General features: G+C 33.5%; 1 protein-coding gene across 1 annotated transcript in view; it reads left to right on the top strand.

Annotated features, from left to right (window-relative positions):
* The window catches only part of THSD7A (thrombospondin type 1 domain containing 7A), a gene marked incomplete at both ends in the record, with an annotated part of 412,533 nt that overhangs the window by 23,507 nt on the left and 370,569 nt on the right, over positions 1–18,457 (top strand). The window lies entirely within an intron of this gene.

The raw sequence follows: 18,457 nt of genomic DNA, 5'->3' as shown, positions 1-18,457 counted from the left end.
GTTCCTCAGCATTGATTACTGTCAATATATGGTTGATTAATGAATAACTTACTGAAACTTATGTTCCACTACATGATTTTATATCACGTGTTTTTTTGCTTTCAACATTCATGATAATTCTCTTCATTAAATATCCTTAGAAAAGTTGATATATTTTGATGGGGCATATTTTCTGTTTCAAAACACTAGCAGTTTAGGTTGTTTCCTTTTTTATTAGGGAAAGATTCTGTGAACTGTTTTCTTGCGGTATATCACTTGTATGTCTCTGAATCTTTATTTATGATATATTCCAAAGAAAGGAGTTATTGAGTTAAAAGTATGGTTATGTTTAAAATTCTTAATAATTATCAAATTATTACATCTATTAGCAGGGAGTGAGGCTGCCTATTTCACATGCCCAAAACTGGGCATAAAGGTTTAACAAAATGCCAATAAGACGAATCTCAATTTATCTATCTCAATAGTAATAATTTCTTAAATTATAACTTTTATTTATGATCACAAATACATTTTTCCATTTTCATGCATGTGTGGCTTTATGTTTGTTTCTTTTGGTCTCTTTCTATACCTCCCTGAAGAGGCTGGAGCTGAGTCTGGAAATGCTCTAGCCTGGCATAATCACCACATCTCAGGAGGGAGAATGAGGCTCTGTGGAGCTGCTTAGGGATAGATAGGTAGAGAGTGGGGAGCAGCCAGAGGCCCTATGGGGTATGTAATTGGGAAAGGAGAACAGATGGGACACTTAGAAGACTGGCATGGCTGTGGGTATTAATATTGCTCTGACAGTGTTTGGTTGTTGATTATCATTTGTTTTAGTGTTATTTTAGAATTAATGATACTAGAGATATGGGTAGACAGATTTGAGAGTTAGCTCTGCAGGAGACTAACCTTTTTGTGACAAAAATGAATTCAGGCTTATATATTATAGTTGTAACAAAATACTCATTGATTTAAAACTCATGTCAGGTGATTTTTTTATAGAATGAACTGCTTAGACTAAGCATTAAGTGTTATAAATCTTTTCCTAAAATATAAAAAGCAACTATATTAATTCCTGCTATAAATTAATATTGCAAATAATTCAAGTTGCATTTAAAATGGTTTATTCAACGTAAGTTTGTATTTGGTGCTAAATACTGCAATATTTAATGTGATTCTAATTTGTTTTTACAATTCTATAAATCTTCAAATGAAAAAATATAAAATCAATAACATGTTTTACGCTTTTACCTCTTTTTCTTTTTTCTTTTTCCCCCTATCAACTGGATGTGTCAGAAATCTGACTTTCACTTGATTAAAATTATAGTAAGTAATCATGAACCCTCTTGGCAGCCAAGCAAGTCGCATGTGGGAATACCTTTCTCTCAAAATGTATTGACTAGTATCATATTGCCAATACTTACACAATACAAATACTTAAAATACTTATACAATTAAGTTCTTGCCTAGATATTTTTCAAGCCTTCTATGTCTTAGCACCAGACTTGTGTCATGTAATTACTATGGCATCTCCCCATATGGCCACAGACAATTAAGATGAGTAATTTAGAAGGCCTGAGGGTGTAGCAGACATATCTTTCTCAGAAAAAATGCAAAAGATATACCTAGGGAACATTGCTTTTTCAAAATGCTTCAGAGTAAAATGGCAGTTGGTGATGGTCACTTAAGACATGTCAGCATAGGAGTTTAGAGGAACAAATAAGAGAACCTTGGAAGGAGGTGTGTTTGTGTGTGTTTAAGAGACGCAGGGGAAAAAAGGAAGAGGGGAGAAAGGAAAGGTGCTAGGGCCTTTATTGATTTCAGTCTATATAAGTAATAATTCTTCATTGTTGTGCAGGTGAAGAATTATGACAAAGATCTTAGATTAGCAGTTGTGGAAGATACAAAGATTTCAGTATTGAATGGAAAATGTAGACATAAATTCGCAGCAGAGGGAGATTGCTGAGGGACTTGCATTCTCCTTGCTCCATTTTGGGTACTGCTCCTCTGCCAGCTCTGCTCACAACCCAGTCCCTGTGAGCTTTTCCTGCTTGCTTACCCTCAGGTTCTGAGCAATGCTCTGTTAATCTGAAATAATAGGTAATGAACTGATTTTCCAGAACTGTCGGGGCAAAGCACTCATCTGCTTTAATGAAAGATATTTTTTCACACAAGCCCTACTTTACTTCTGATATTTTATTGATTTGTTTTTTTTTTTTTAAGAGATGCTGGCTTTATTTATTTATTTTTTTAATTTTAAGATTTATTTATTTATTTATACAAGCACTGGGTACAGTCAGAAGTGCAGGATGGTGAGAGAATTCACCAGAGCCAGAGCAGGGAGCAGAACAGACAGAAGGACCGAAGTACACTGCTGAGGGGAGCAGCGGGCGGCAGGAGAGGTCTGCACACCATGTGGGACCCTCCTCTGGTGGCCAGGGAGCAGCTGGGGATGGAACTGGCGCTGCAGAGGCTGCGGGCAACTTCGCAACTCAGAGCTCAACGGCTGCAACACCAGGGAGGCCCTACTGATTTATTTTTAAAGGATTATATTCTGGCAACTATTGCTAAACTCTGTGGACTAAAACTGAAAATATCCCAATAAATCCTAATGTAATCACTTTTTACCATTTCTTTGGGAAGATGAATTGTATAACCTATGTCCCCAAAGTTTTATATTTTACATAGTGTTTTAATCCCTGGGTACTTACTTTAGTGAAATGTTAAATTTAGGTTTAACAAAGTTTGAAATCAGTTTAGAAAATTATTTCTGTTCAGGTATTTTTTAAGTTTTCCTGAAATTAAAAAAATGTACATATAGGCTTTATTGCATAAAATAAATTTTTAATTAATGCTTTACAAAATTGACATGGTTCTACAGTTCCTGACCTGCAGAAGTGTAGGTTAGCATTGTAGGTTAGCATACATGGATATTCAGCTTATTATAGGGCATTACATAGATTCCATTTGATTGTAAAATGTAAATGTATTTTAGCTGTTACAGAGAAAACTTGAAATAAGTTTTGAAGGTCAGAAAAGTCATAGTTAGAACTGATTTTGATTTTTCAATGAAGGTAAAATTAACCTCTGAATAGCTTTCCATTTCACCCTTGCAAAATCTGAAATCATTCAGTTAGACAAACATAATTTACATTACCCTTTCATAAAATTGGTTATTTTATGAAATAAAATTTTAGTCAAAAATAGTGAAATTTTGAATTCTAAATATGTTGTAACTATCATATTTTCAAAATACTGTTACAAAAATAATGTTGTCTGTAAAGCAGATTATAATCATTACTGAGTAAAGTTATTGTGGCTTTTAATAGTTTGAGTTGTTTAAAATTGCTTGACTATAAGTGTGACTTAAAGTTGAAATCAGTATGATTTCTAAATTACTACATGACATTTCCAAACCAGGTAAGGAGATATAAATCAATAAAAGTTATCAGCAATCTTTTCATCTGTACTTGATAGGAGATTTTTTTCTCTGAAGGAGCTTTAGAGGGTGGTTAAAAATTTTTCCTAATTATAATGTTAATTATAATATAGAGAACATTAAAAATATGTGGAAATTTTTGTTTATATTTTTATTGCATTAACTAGTAGCCATGTGTGTTTTTACTGTGTAAACAAAGATGATATTATCATCTTATGGTTTTATAAGTGCTCACAACAATACTTCTAGCATGATATTTCATTTAGTATTTTATGATTGTGGGATTATCAGTGGAATACGGAAAAGAGACCGTCTGCGTGGCCTTCAATTTCTTTTTAGAATTAGAAGAAATAGCAATATATTATTGAAATGGGAATAGGAATGGAGAATACTTACTTCTGTAAGAGGAAGTCTGGATATATGAGCCAAAGGTTAGATTTGAGGACATGAACAGAAGTGCAAGTAGGAAGTAAACTAAGAAGTAGTGACTAAGAGATGGAATTAGGCATAATTCCCTTAGCAGGGAGCCAATGCAGGGATTCTACTCTTTTCCCAATTCCCAGAATTGGAGGAAAATATGAGGAAAAACATCCATTACCAGAATAGATGCTGTGCATGGAGTTGCCAAATGTGTTTATGTCTTCTGACTTTTTTTCGTGATGCCAGTTAAATGATCCTAGAACCAGGGTGGGCTTAGCCTGCAGATGGGGACTGAGAGGCCCCAGGTGTGGGGCTGAGCAGCACCAGGCAGTCAATTAAACAAACAATGGAAGTGTTTGCACTTCAGTCACAATATTGAATTCATTCCAGGTGGTGTAAGCCTGGTCTCCATTTCCTTGAGAAAAAGATTATCCTTAATCATTAAGTAGGAATTCAGGGTTACATGACACCACAAAAATGTAACTATCAACCATAAGCATTGTTTTGGTGAATTAATCCATGCAGATGATCACATTATGTGTAGCAATTTGTGTATCACAGTTTATAATTCTGCAAAAGCATTTAGTAACCTGTATTTCAGTTACTTTTTGGCTTAAAGTTTACATGCAGGTTTGTTGTTTGTTTTATGTTGTTCTTGACATTTATATGAATCAAGTTTACTTTTCATCTGATTGTTTGAAGACTAATAATTTTGAAGCATCATCCCAATTTAAATGAACATGTATTCTCTGGAAAATGGGAAAGAAATCTTCCATCTTTTAGTACTTAATATTTAAATCCATGGGCCCACAGAAAGAGAACTCCAGTTATTCATACAATATTATTCCTCACTATCTTGTTTGGAAGGAAAGAATATTCAAATGCATATTCTAAAATCCTTGTTTTACCAAATTGGATTAAAATGAATGATAATCAATTACAAAGAAACTCTATTCTATTTAATAGGATAGTCTTTATTGGCAAAGCAGGAGATACATTATAAAGAAACAATTTATTCATTTAGATTTCTGAAATAGAAAATGTAAATCAAAATAATTTTAATAAGATCCAGTAGCTCTGGGATCCCCTGGTGGTGCAAGGGTTGAAGTATCAGCACTATGAAGCTATCCACAGCCACTGCAGCATAAGTTCTATCACCGGCCAGGAAGCTAACCCACATGGCACAGCAGACCTCTCCTGTCTCACCCGCTGTGCCCCTTAGTGTATTTCAGTCAATCTGCCTGTTCTGTTCCCCACTCTGTCTCTGGTGGATCCTCTCAACCCCACCCTCCCCCCCACCGCACCTCTGGACTGTACCCCAGTTCTTGTATGCATGGATAGATAAATATTAAAAAAAAAAATCCAGTAGCTCTTGTTGCCTTTTGAACACGGCCACTTAATGATCTCACAAATATTCTACATACCATATCCTTAAACTGAACTTATTCTCCTAGTTTTGATACTTAGGACATACTCCAGTTCATCGTTCCATTCTTCTTGTTTCCTCACTCTCAGTATTATGCACCTATTTCCTTTCTAACGTTTAACTTTCTTTTTGTTAATTCTGCAGAAATTCATAGCATCTTTTACAATTTGAAATGCATTTATCTGCAAATGGAGAAAGAAATCATAGAACTTTGAAATCAAAATATTTGGAATTTCATTTCAGTATTACTGACTATATTTCATGTGACTTTGCTTAGGTGATATTTCTAAACTTTTATCAACAAAATATCTTGAGGGAAATTCCTAGTGAGGTTTAAGATAAAATTCCCTGCGAGCTTGGTCCCCCAGCTACTACTTAGAATAGTCCAAGACCCTTGTATAAGGTACCCACCTCTGTTCCTTCCTTTCAACTTCTCCTCTTTCACCAGTCATTTCAGAAAAACACTTACTGTAAGTTCTCTATCAAATTATCTTATATATTCTCTTAGCTCCATCTACTTTTCCTTTTATAGATTTATGACAAATAGTCTTCATTATTTGAGTGATTATTTGATGAATATGTATGCCTGGTGATAATTTAAACTTGCTGGAGAGATCCAGTCTAGATTTGCTCCTTTGTTTTTTGATCACAAATTCTAGAACTTGGCACATTTAAGGGGAAGATGCTAGTTGAATATATGATGAAAGATTGAATAAATGGATACAGAATAGTTGAAATAGTTAGTGAACATTTAGTAAGTGTCATATATTATACATTAAGTCATTTTATATCTACATACACAAAATTCTATAATTTACCTACTTTTATATCCTTATTTTAATTGTATAAAGTTTAACTCATCCAATGTTTACAAAGTAGAGCAGAATTGGGAAGAAATTTATTTCCTGCCCTACTATTTTTTTTTAAGATTTATTTATTTATTTATTTATTTATTTATTTATACATACATACATACATACAAGCACTGGGTACTGTCAGAAGCGCAGGAGGGTTAGAGGATTCACCAGAGCCAGAGCGGGGAACAGAACAGACAGACTGATGAAATACACTGCTGAGGGGAGCAGCAGACATGACAGGAGAGGTCTGCGCGCCATGTGGGACCCTTCCCGGTGGCCAGGGATTGAACTGTCGCTGCAGAGGCTGCGGGCAGCTTCAAAGCCTAGCACTCAACTGCTGTGCCACCAGGGGAGACCCCTGCCCTACTATTAACTCAGCCCTTCTCCTTCTTTCTTTCTTTAATTAGTCTATGTATTCCTAAATCTATAAAAGCTTTCCCAGTGTTAACATACTCTGGATCCAGAGAACTTCACTATGTCCCTCCTTGGTTTTTCCCACAGTGTAGGGATCATACGTTTGAAACCCCACATTCCAGGGTCTCAATGTCACCGATGAGGAGAGTTTATTTGAAATTTTTATTTGCATTGGAAGCATGTGAGAAATGTTCGAAATATTCTTCTTCTTTCCCCATCTGAAGATTTTTAATTCAGTAATGCAGTGGTGAGGTCACTGTGCACGCATATAATTCCCAGGTGATGATCATATAGGAACTATGTCTGTCTCAATGTTTGAGGAACTGAAGTCCCAGAAATTTGGGGAAGGAAATAGATTTCAAAGGGTTTCTTAGATGTGGAAAATGGAAGTAATATAGTTGAGTAGACTCCTCGTGATGTCACCTCTCAGTTAATTTTAACAGATTTCACATTATGAGGTTGCAAACTAGGGCTCTTTATACCTTGTCATGTCCACACACCTCCCCTTCTTCCTGTGCCTTCCCCCTACCCTGTGCTAGCACTGATTTCATCTTCTCTGAAGTTCATAATCCCATTTACTCCAAATGTATTCAAAAAACAAGAAATTTCAACCTTGGGAAAACAAACTCTCACTGCTGGAGACCATAGACCTATCTTTGTGGTTAGACATGGTTACATCATACACAACAGAGAAGCTCTCAGTGCTAAATTACTTTAAAAATTATACTGAAATACTGCCCATGACGTGAAGAATCTTAATTTTTTATAAGTAACTCTAGAATCATTTATGTGAACTGACCTAAATGCAGTCCTAATAACTATGCAGTGTGAGAGAATGTTGAATAGTCTTAAATATGCATTACTATAATTTTGTAGCAAGTTTTGCCTAATTAAAACCACACACTCTGTGAATATTACAAATTTTAAAAATTATCGACCTTAAAAAAATCAGAGAAACATGATTATAAATTATTTGTGGTTCTTCAGTTTTGTCACTGGTTTTGTTTGACTTCACTTTTACTCTAGTAAAAAGAAAAACCCTGTAGCTACTCATTTTTCCAAATCTAAACAGGATTTATTCATTTTTCCCATTCCTTTAGGAAAATCTGTGACAAATTTGAGCTTGCACAATGTAAATGTTAATTTTTTCTAAGTGGATAAATGTGAATATTTAAAATTATAATTCATAAGTAATGAACACAATATTAATTTGGAATCCATTTTGAGAGTATAGAAGTTATGAACTCAAATGTATCTTTGTTAAAATATTGTTTCTGGCACTTTCTGGCATTGCTACCTTAAACATGTTTCTTAAGCTCATTTTGCCTAATTCACTCATCTGTAAATCACAGGTTTTCTGGCACTATCTGGTGAAAAAAAAATGTATTTGAAAGACTTAACGTGATCCTTGGCAAAGAGTCGACCTCCATATATATTAAAGGGAAGAATCAATATAGATACCTGGTGCCACTTAACTTGTATCCTTAGCCTAGCATCACAGCTTAACTTACTGAACTGCTGTAGGAGAGTGGGCTCCCTGGGATCCTTGCAGTACTAGCCTTAGACACATACGTGCACTCCTCACCCTTCTCCCTCTGGTTCTCCTGTGTGTGAGATCTCCACACATAGTGGAGGTCTTTCACTCCTCTAAGTCAGGGAACTATCCTCCAAGGGTCTTCATATCTCAAAGTACACCAGTGAAAGCTTCATTTTTGTTACTTTTATGTATGTGCGTTGTAGGAGCAAAACTTACAATTTTGTTAGTAATGGTGTAACATTAGGTTTCAGTGATTGTAACAAGTAAACTGGATTTTTCTCTATGCTCAAATCCAGTCTTCAGTCTGTTTCCTCTTGCAACAAACACACTTCAAAAAGAGTTGTTTTAATATACATAGGAACTTTTAGTAGGAGAGATACAATCCAAATTAATGCTCTCTTCTTTTAACACCAAGAAGCAATACAGTTGAATGTTTTAGGATAACAACCAGGAGGATAATCTAAGGTACAAGTGCACTTATACTCTAGGGATATTTATTTAAGAAGATTAATGAACATCTTAGAGTAAAACCATCTTTATTTTATAATTAAATGCATTGTTCCTCTTATTATACAGAATGAAAGTTTTATTAACTGAGCATTATGTTTTCCTGATATCATTATGAAATAATATAATTGGGAGCATGCTGTAGTCTAAAATAAGTAAATAAAAACATTATCAACCTAAGCCATTATAAATCAAAAAGACAGTGGTGCTCTAGAATATCATTTACTGGAAACTAAAGAATTTATTTGTTCAAATTTATATGCTTAGTATAACCATTCTGGAAGTTAAAACAATGAGACTATTTTTGTGATTGTGATCATAAAAGTTGTTTAAACTCTGAATATTTAACCAATACCCTAAACCTTATGTATATTATATATGTGTGTATATATATATATAATATTTATATACACACTAAATATGTCTATATATTAAGTATGGAGTTGGGGAAGAGGTTTATTTATTTGATACTATGTTTTAATAGACTTTGAAGTAATAATTTCTCAAAAAGATGAATGCCATTGTTAATATATTTACATAGTGTTATTCTTGATTTGTCAAAATAATTTTAAGAGAATCACCTGATTTATTAAACACTTTGCAGATTAATAGCAAATATATATATTTAAGATTTATTTTTATTTATACAAGAGCTGTGGTACAGGCCAGTGGCATGGGAGGGTGAAAGGAGTCACCGGAGACAGAACGGGGAACAGAACAGGCAGAAAGACTGAAATACACTGCTGAGGGCAGCAGTGGGTGAGACAGGAGAAGTCTGCCACACCGTGTGGGTATCTTGCTGGCTGACTGGGATTGAAACCATGCTGCAGAGGCTGCAGACAGCTTCACAGCACTGCACTCAACTGCCTGAGCCACCAGGGGTGGCCCCAAAGATATATTTTTATTTGTAAATTCTATACTTGCCTGTATTTAAAAAAATTATTGAACTATTACCCCAAACACCTACATAATGATTACTCAAGTATACTTAATTTATGAATAGTCACCAAGAACACATGATTTGTATATGTTTATACACATTTTAGTTACACAAAAATTTTAAGCATAAATCTATTATAATAGTAAGACATGCTAATAATCATAGCCTCTCCTATTTATCTTAATATGATGAAGATGATTAGCAGAATCCTATAGACAACTCAATCATTTCTGTGTACTTACTCTGATCGATACTTCTGCCTCTGCCATAATCAGTGTTATAAAATATGAATCAGTTAAATATAAAAGCAAAGTTTCTTTTTCTACTCAAGGAAGAAAAGATAAGAAAGTAACATAAAAGACATACATGAGATTTATATTTATTCAAAAACATGTTTTGATTTGGACAAAATTTCTAATTAAAAATGTTATCAAATTGTCTGGGACTCTAACTTGGACTTACTTCAAATAATGCTATGTATTTTAGAAATTTTTTCAAACGAGTCAAAACAATCAAAAATGATTCTCACTCAACTTGTTCTTCATATTTAGATATCTTGAGTGGAAATTCAGCAATGTTGTTTTAGTATACATTTTAAGACGTAGTATAGTGCTTTGACTATATACCTAAAAAGCCTGATATAACCTTGCAGTATATTAACATTCATGGGTAAGTTTGCTAGATGGTTAAATTCAGGATAAATATATACTGAAATTAATGGTTATTATTTTGAAAGCAGACAGGCAAATATAAAAAGGGAAAAAAAGTGTTTTTTCCATTGACCACAAAGCTGGAAATAAGATGCACCTCATATATATGTATGACTGTGATCACATATATATTATGTGTATATAGATATATACACAATATATGTGTATATTATATATGTATACAATGTATGTATATGCATACACACACACACACACACATATATATACACACAGAGCGAGAGAGATATTAACAAGTGAAAACAAGACCTAAATGAAGAAAATGACTATTCTTTTGAAAACTATAAAGGAGAGCAGCAGCCAAGACAGAAGTGCTATAGTGGTGATAGTGCTGAGACTTAGCCCCTAGGCCACCAGGAAGTCCCCTTCCTGAATATTATTTTCAGGAATATTATTATTTTAAGTGAAATAATGAAATTATTCATTATTAATATTATTTTAAGTGAAAATATAAATTTTGGCATAAGAATAGAAACACATAACAGTAGAAAAAATGACTAGAATTATATGCAAATTTATATGGAAACAATACATTTATGAAGTTCACCTGTTTTAAACCCTGTGAGACTTGAGATGATCATAAAAGCTAATTAATACTTACAAAATATCTGTGTCATTCAATCTTTTTAGGTGTGTGTTTCAAATATCATTGTGAAGTACTTAATATCAAAGAAGTACCAAAAATACGTGTTTTTGCATGACTCTGATAAGCAGTTTAAGAATACAATTTATAATGAAAGCTTTATCTGAAAAATAGTTGATGGGTTAAACTTGTACCAAAATTTGAAATTGATGAAGCTTTTTTTAGTTATTTGCCAGCAGTTCATTTGGATCTACCTTTGTCCCATTTTTTTGCTACATCTCTTCTCAAATATCATTTGCTTTTCTAGAGCCTTTCACTCCAGGGTTAATCACATTCTGTGATCCAATTTTTCAAATTTGTTTTGTCTCCATCCTAGTCAGGAAGCAGAAGGGAAGAGGAGCAGAGACTGCTCCAATAAAGACGTATTTATTTGTGAATTTTATATAAGTCCTTTTGTAAAATATGATATATATTTAAGTACAGGTAAATATCTTTATTTCAATCAAACTTCCTTAAGCAAAATCCTATGGACTAATAAAATCTGTTATAATGACTGGAGTCTACAAAATGTAGTAGATGGTTAAATTCCTTTTTGGTCAGACCTTTCCCAGAAAAGTAATTGAGGCCATCTGTTACTGGTAAAATATGAATTTGATTGTGATTTCCTATATATTTGGATAGCATCATTTTCTGACAGATCATAAATGACTTGTTAATGCTAGTGGGCATTGAGCACAGGCTTTTTGGAATACTGTGACTTCTGAGATTTAATACTTCTTTCCTACCTAGAATGACAAGAGTTGTATGCATGCTTGTGTGTGTGTGTGTGTGAGTATGCACATATGTATATGGTTGGATTCAAATGTAATTTTACACTTAGTAATTTCCTCTAGAATGCGAACATTTCTTACATTTTAATATTTTGCAGTATTTTGCAAAACCGAGGGTTTGGCATCATTGTGGTACAAATAAAAACATATCAAACAAAACCTATGTAACATTCTGTTGAAATATAAGCTGTTTCAGAAATAACACCACCAATAAACCTTCTAACTTCTAGATATAAGAGAGTTTGACTTAAGCATCTTTCCTGTAGAACAGGAAAGTTTTTAAACTCAATGATAGCATTTATGAAGTATATAGTTTATTTCACTGTTCTTGAGACTTAGAAAAATGAAATCCTTTTTGTGTCTGATTTAGGTGTTTTTGTCCCTGAAGATAGTGTAGTTGAAAATATTAAACTTCTGCATGGTGCTCTGACATGAAGAATTTGCTTCTGTTTTGAAGAAGTCAAAGATGGTACATTGGCTTTTAAAAGTTATAATACTAGGGTTGGACATTGAAAAATGTCTCACTGTCAAAAAAACTTCTATTTTAAGAGACTTTGTGAAGATGAGACTCTCATTATTGATTCTTAGGTCTTAAGTGATGACATTAGAATTTAATGGAAAATTAAACAAGCTTAAATATTAGTACAGACCCCTCAGCAATGCTGCTTTGCTTTTCACACTGTGGATTAGTAAGAGACTGACCTGAATTAAATCCTTATGTCATTTTGCTGATAGAAAAAGAAGCAGGGAGCAAGAAGAAAGTGGATATCTAGATTGAAAATCATCACTAATCATCATTAATTCCTGAGAGAAGTTTGATATGGCTATGATTCTAGCCATAAGGATGCTATTCAATTTGACTTAATAAAAAAACTCAATTAAATTATGTAGGGAAATACTGTCAAGTGAGTGGATAATCTCTTAAGTACTGACTGTAACTTTTCAGGTTCTGAGTAAGATTGTTTTTAATGTGTTGATGTAAAATATCTTTTATTGTTATATTGAAGAATAAAAATATTAGGAGGTATTTGACGTCACAAGCTTATTTATTTTTTACCCTCTATTCTACTGATATTAAGGAAGTGAAATGTTAGAAAACAATTAACATTTACTCAATTTTCATTTCTATTTTTTCCTTGACCTGTCTTAAAGAAATTTTAAAAGAAAAAAACATAAGGAATCAGAAAAAAAAATCTACAGGAAAGGCCAAGGCAGCATTAGTAACATTAAGCATGACATTAAGCATGACATTCATTGTCTCATTCAGTTATTTTTTTAAAAAAGGTGTAATTTGCTGCTTGTAAAATTTTATGCCTGATTTTTATACTTAAAAAGTATAGTGTGGCTTCTCTGTGTGGCTTCTTAAAAGCACCATTATCTTATTTAGACTATTTTCTTAGTTTAAATTTCTAGATGGAAAAACTGGCATATATTTCATTATTGTGGCATATAGATCCTTATTTTTTGCATTTTTTTAATTGAGGTAACATTGGTTTATAGCACTTCATATGACTTAAAGGTATAGACTCTGACCTTTTCTGGATCCTTTGGTCTTTGCTTATATATTCTTTTAATCCTAACTTTCATTTCTCTGAATTTTTTTCTGATTTCTTCCTCAGAGACAGAAAGTTTTTACTTCATTCAGCAGTGCCTGTATGTCTTTGTCATTGCTTTATGTTTTTCCTTTTATAATAGAAGAATTATTTGTAGTTTTTCTCATATTGTTGAAAGTTTTGGCACTGTTAAATATATTTTTGTATTTATTTTATTTAAAAAGTAGATAGTAATTCTGCATTAAATTTTGACATCTTAAACATTTTACTTCCTCAGTCTTTTGTCTTATTCCCCCTTCTCTCCCCATTACATCCTCTTAGCTTAATTTCTCTGAGGTTGCCCCATTGTTACATAGCGACTGTGTGATTCTTTTCTTCATTTGGAGAAACCAAGCAGTTTTTTGTAACTTTTCCCTATTTCCAACATCAACTTATTAAAAATATGGCATAAGCTTAATTAATCCATGGATATCTTACTTTGAAGTCAAGATGCTATGATCCACTACAGGGATTTAAAAACTCCAAGCCACAAACTAACTCCTTCTCTCAATCTGTCTTTGTAGGTCGAATTTTATTGGCACGCAGCCATATCCTTTCCTTCATATAAGTCTGTGGCTGTCTCTGCTCTACTACAGGGAAGTGAAAAATTGTGACAAAGACTGTGTAGACTGAAACGTTTTACTATCTGGCCCCTTCCAGAAATATGTCTCCTGATGGAAATTAAAAAAATAAATTTTGATTGTTATGTTTGTGCTTATTGCCCAATCATTTCCTGTTTCTAAGCATTTTCAGTATTTTTAAATGTAATTCTTACATCATTTTTTAAAATTTTTGTGAAATGTGTGCATTTTCATCTTGGTTATATTCCCCATACAACTCCCACCCCCCCATTTTGACCCTAATCCCTCCTCTCCCCCCACCCCCATAGTGTGTCTGGTTTATAGTTGCTTGTTGATTTTTTTCTTTATTATAATTAGTCCTTTTCCTGGTCCATTATTTAGGTTTTCTAAATTCCTGCTGTGAGTGAGACCATCTGGTATTTTTCTTTTTCTTTTTGGCTTATTTTGCTGAGCATGATCCTTTCCAGCTCCATCCATGTTGCTGCAAATTGCATGAGTTTATCTTTTTTGATTGCTAGTAATATTCCATGGTTATATGTACCACATCTTCTTGATCCAGTCATCTATTTTGGGCATTTGGGTTGTTTCCATAGCTTAGCTATTGTAAGTAGTGCTGTTATAAACATAGGGGTGCAGGTGCCCTTTGGAATTAATGTTTCTGTGTCCTTTGGGTAAATACCTAGGAGTGGAACTGCTGTAGCATATGGAAGCTCTGTCTTTAGTAGGTAGAGGAATCTCCACACAGCTTTCCATAGTGGTTGGACCATTTTGCACTCCCACCAGCAGTGCAGGAGAGTTCTTTTTCTCCACATCCTCGCCAACATTTGTTGTTGCTTGTTTTTTTAATATGTGCCATTCTCACTGGTGTAAGATGGTATCTCATTGTTGTTTTGATTTGCATTATTTTCAGTATTCTTTATTGAAATTATGGCTTTCTCTGTGAATATACTTAGGAGGTTTTGCATTTACTTCATTGGCTGAATAAATCTCCTTGGCTGATCTATTCATATATGTGCTACTCTTGGAATTTGTATTTGAGTATATCATATTGTTTGGTGAAGTTCTGATTAGATGTCTTCATATGGTTTGATAAAAGATAGGGAAGAGATAAGTTGGTAATAGAATCAGGAAGATAGATCTTGGAATTAGGAGTCAGATTATTACGGACTTATATACCATGAAGTTTAGTTTGCAATGGACAGCCATCAAGGACTTTTCAGCAGAAATATGACATTCAGATTTATGCTTTAAGGTAGGCACATCACTCTGCTGACTGTGGGAAAGCTCTGTTATGAAGTTGAAAAGCTTTTCCATTACCAGCAGAGTGATCAGTTATGACTCAGAATAATTCAACCTGGAAAACGTAAGAAACTTCAGTTAAGCAATAATGATGGAGAGGCAGTAGAGTGAGCTTTATAGGGTAAAAGTAATGGCAGATACAATGGAAAGAGTAAATTGGAGGGAGGGGGGAAGACGGTTCCACAGGTGCTAGTCTGGGTGAGGTGAGTACTTTTATGTTGTGAAATGTACATGGACAGTAGTAGTTTAACTAGCATCTAATGATTCACCCTTTTAGGCTTATAGAGTTGAATGTCTCTGGGGCACTTAGCTAAGTATTAAATAAGAAGCACAGACTATAATTTTATAAACAATAAAATAATCAACTATAAATTTGGGAAACAGCCTCTGGGGATAGAAGCAGGGAAGTCCTGAATTACTGGGGGTGGTAGGCAAGGAAGCAGAGTCAGCAAACAAACAAGATGAGTCCAAAGAGAGGGAAGTGTGCAGTGCACCATCACTTGGTACACTTCGCCCATTTCATGCAGTCCCTCTTTGTCTTTAGAATGTGGAAGTTATATTTTCTTTGTTTATATGAAAGAAAGATAGCCATTAGTAGCAAAATTTTAGATTTTAAAAACTAATTTATATAGGTCATGCCCTATTTATATCTAAATATATTCTTACCTTGCTTTGTAATACATTTTACAGAAAACACTCAACTGTGACAATCCATTCAACTTTGGAAAAGTACAACTTTTCCCCAATCCTTAACAGAGGATAACCATCTGATCTTTTTCTATTCTAAAATCTCCTAGAAAAAGGAGTATGAGAAAAGCAATTCAACATATCCATAGCCATCTGTAATAAAGAGATAGCAAACACAAGTTGCCAAATAAGTTAGATGGAGGACTCTTGGTGATAATCATAGCAAGCTGCTAAAAGATACAAACTTCAAGATATGAAGCTGCAATCTCAAACTATATGTGTTGACTATTATGTGTCCTACCAGGTCAATGAAGAGCTATTATTAAAGTTATCTACAGAAATGAAAGGTTTAACTGTATTTTAATTTTGATCTTATAAATTTATAGTACATAAGGATATCAAAAAATGCTCGACTTCAACCTTCACTTTCTCATTTTCACAATTATATATGTATGATCATACATTACAGTTGAATTTAGGGGGATATCTAAAATCAATTTTTAAAGATTTATTTATACAAGAGCTGGGGTGGAGGCTAGTGGTGTGAGGGTGAGAGGATTCACCAGAGACATAATGGGGAGCAGGACAGGTGGATTGACTGTAATACACTGCTGAGGGGAGCAGGGGGCGAGACAGGAAAGGTCTGTTGTGCCATGTGGGTTAGCTCCCTGGCCTGTAATTGAACTTCTGCTGCAGAGGCTACTGATAGCTTGATAGTGCTGAGACTTAACCCGTTGCACTATCAGGGAGGACCAGGTTTTGTTTTTTTTTAAACATGGGGCAGACAGGAAGAAGAAGTACGTATGCAGTCAACCAAATGAAAAAAATAGTTGAAAAATGTACTTTTCTATATAAAAATTACAGAAAAGATAAAGTCACCTATTGTCTCACTGACTTGTCAGAATTGCTATTGCATACCAATTGTTGTGTGTATTTTATTTTTGTAAACTGGTAATAAGTGTGTGACATATATATGTACATGTATGTACAATTGAATCTTAAATTTTTTATATAAAAATGATTTGGTAAAAGCTTTTCTAGACTATTACATACATCATATACCTATCAGTATATAATTTTAGGAAAATTTAAATAGAGAAATAACCTATCTTTTCATAGTTTTTAGTGCGGCCCTTTTATTTTTCATTAGGAAGCTCTTATTTTATAACATTCAGTCTTGTCTGTTGTGCTAAAATAGGTCATGCATCAACATAAAAGAATTTGAAAGGCTTGAGTATGAAACTATTCTACTGCAAACTAAAGAACTGTGTGCTCTTTTTCAAAGCTCCCCCACATCTCTCTACAATTGCTCTTACTTGTACCATCTTTGCAAATGTTGCCAATCAGAGGATATCAGTTTACAAATAAGTTTCCCTAAACAGTGTGTAATTATTTCATTTTTGCAACGATATTGGCTACTTTATGCAACAGCAGACACCATCCCTTTTCTGTCTTATTTTTATTTTCTCTACAAGATAGCAGTATTTGAGCTGCTTAATTTGATTTTCAACCTGAAACAATTTGGTTGCCTTCATTATAAATACCTCAGAACATTTAGCTCAATAATGTATGCTTTTATTTTGACTCTGATTGCGAAGTCAATAAATATTTAATTTGCTCATTTAGAATTCAAAAAGTGAGTATCTTTGTTTATCTCTATCCCAATAGATATTTTGTGTTTTTTCTTGCCTGCTCTTATTTTTTATCCACAAGATTTAATTTTCAAATACTGAAGACAAATATGCAGAACAAAGATTTTATGACTATTTTATAGTATTTTGGTATTTGATTCTAGATGTACAAAATTAGATGTAAGAAAAATTACTTTATTCAGCAAATATTTTTGAAACAAATTTGGAGACCCAGTAGTCCATATCATATAAACCTTGCCCACAAGGAACAACTTTATAGGATACTTAGGAAGAAATGCATGCAAATGAATAATTACATGTCAGTTGCCATAAAGGAAGTATTAATAAATGATCATTTACAAAAGAATCAGTTGGTCCTAAATCTCAATTGGTTCTAAAAAGACAAAGACCTTCTTAGAAAAGAGGACAAGGTGCTCTTTTGTTTGTGTATTGCATGGCCTTATAACTGTTTTTCTCTCTTCCATCCTTTCTCTTCATACAGAAGTCAGATTTTAAGCTATAGCTTAAAATCCTTCAAGGCTACAAAAGCCTCAAGTGATCTGCAATGGTTTGCATAATTGGTTTGCATAATTGTGTCCTATATTTCCAGTCTAATGTCCTTTTTTCCTTTGCTCAAAGAGTTTCAATCATATTGAGCTTTATGCTTTGTTAACACATCACTTTTGGCCTTTGCCTTTGCTCTTTGCTATTTTCTCTTATTGGAAAGCCATGCCTTCAGATATATAGGTAACTCAAATTAGTATTCCAATGTTAACCTGTTCCCTGATCATCTGATCTGTCTTCTCACCCTGAATTACCATCTATCACATAACTCAGTTTAATATTCATTTTAGCATTTATTGCTATTTGAAAATAATTTTATTTAAATATTAGTTTTTGCACCTTACTAATTTCCCTCACTATAATACAGTAATAATAAGAGCTAACATTAATTGGCAATTTATTATTTTCTGGGAAGTTAGTCTGTACTCTTTCAGTGCTAAGTA

Source organism: Talpa europaea (genome assembly GCF_964194135.1).
Source record: "Talpa europaea genome assembly, chromosome: 3".
NCBI lineage: Eukaryota > Metazoa > Chordata > Mammalia > Eulipotyphla > Talpidae > Talpa > Talpa europaea.
The sequence above is the reverse complement of the archived record's forward strand: the minus strand, read 5'-3'. Positions and strand labels throughout refer to the sequence as shown.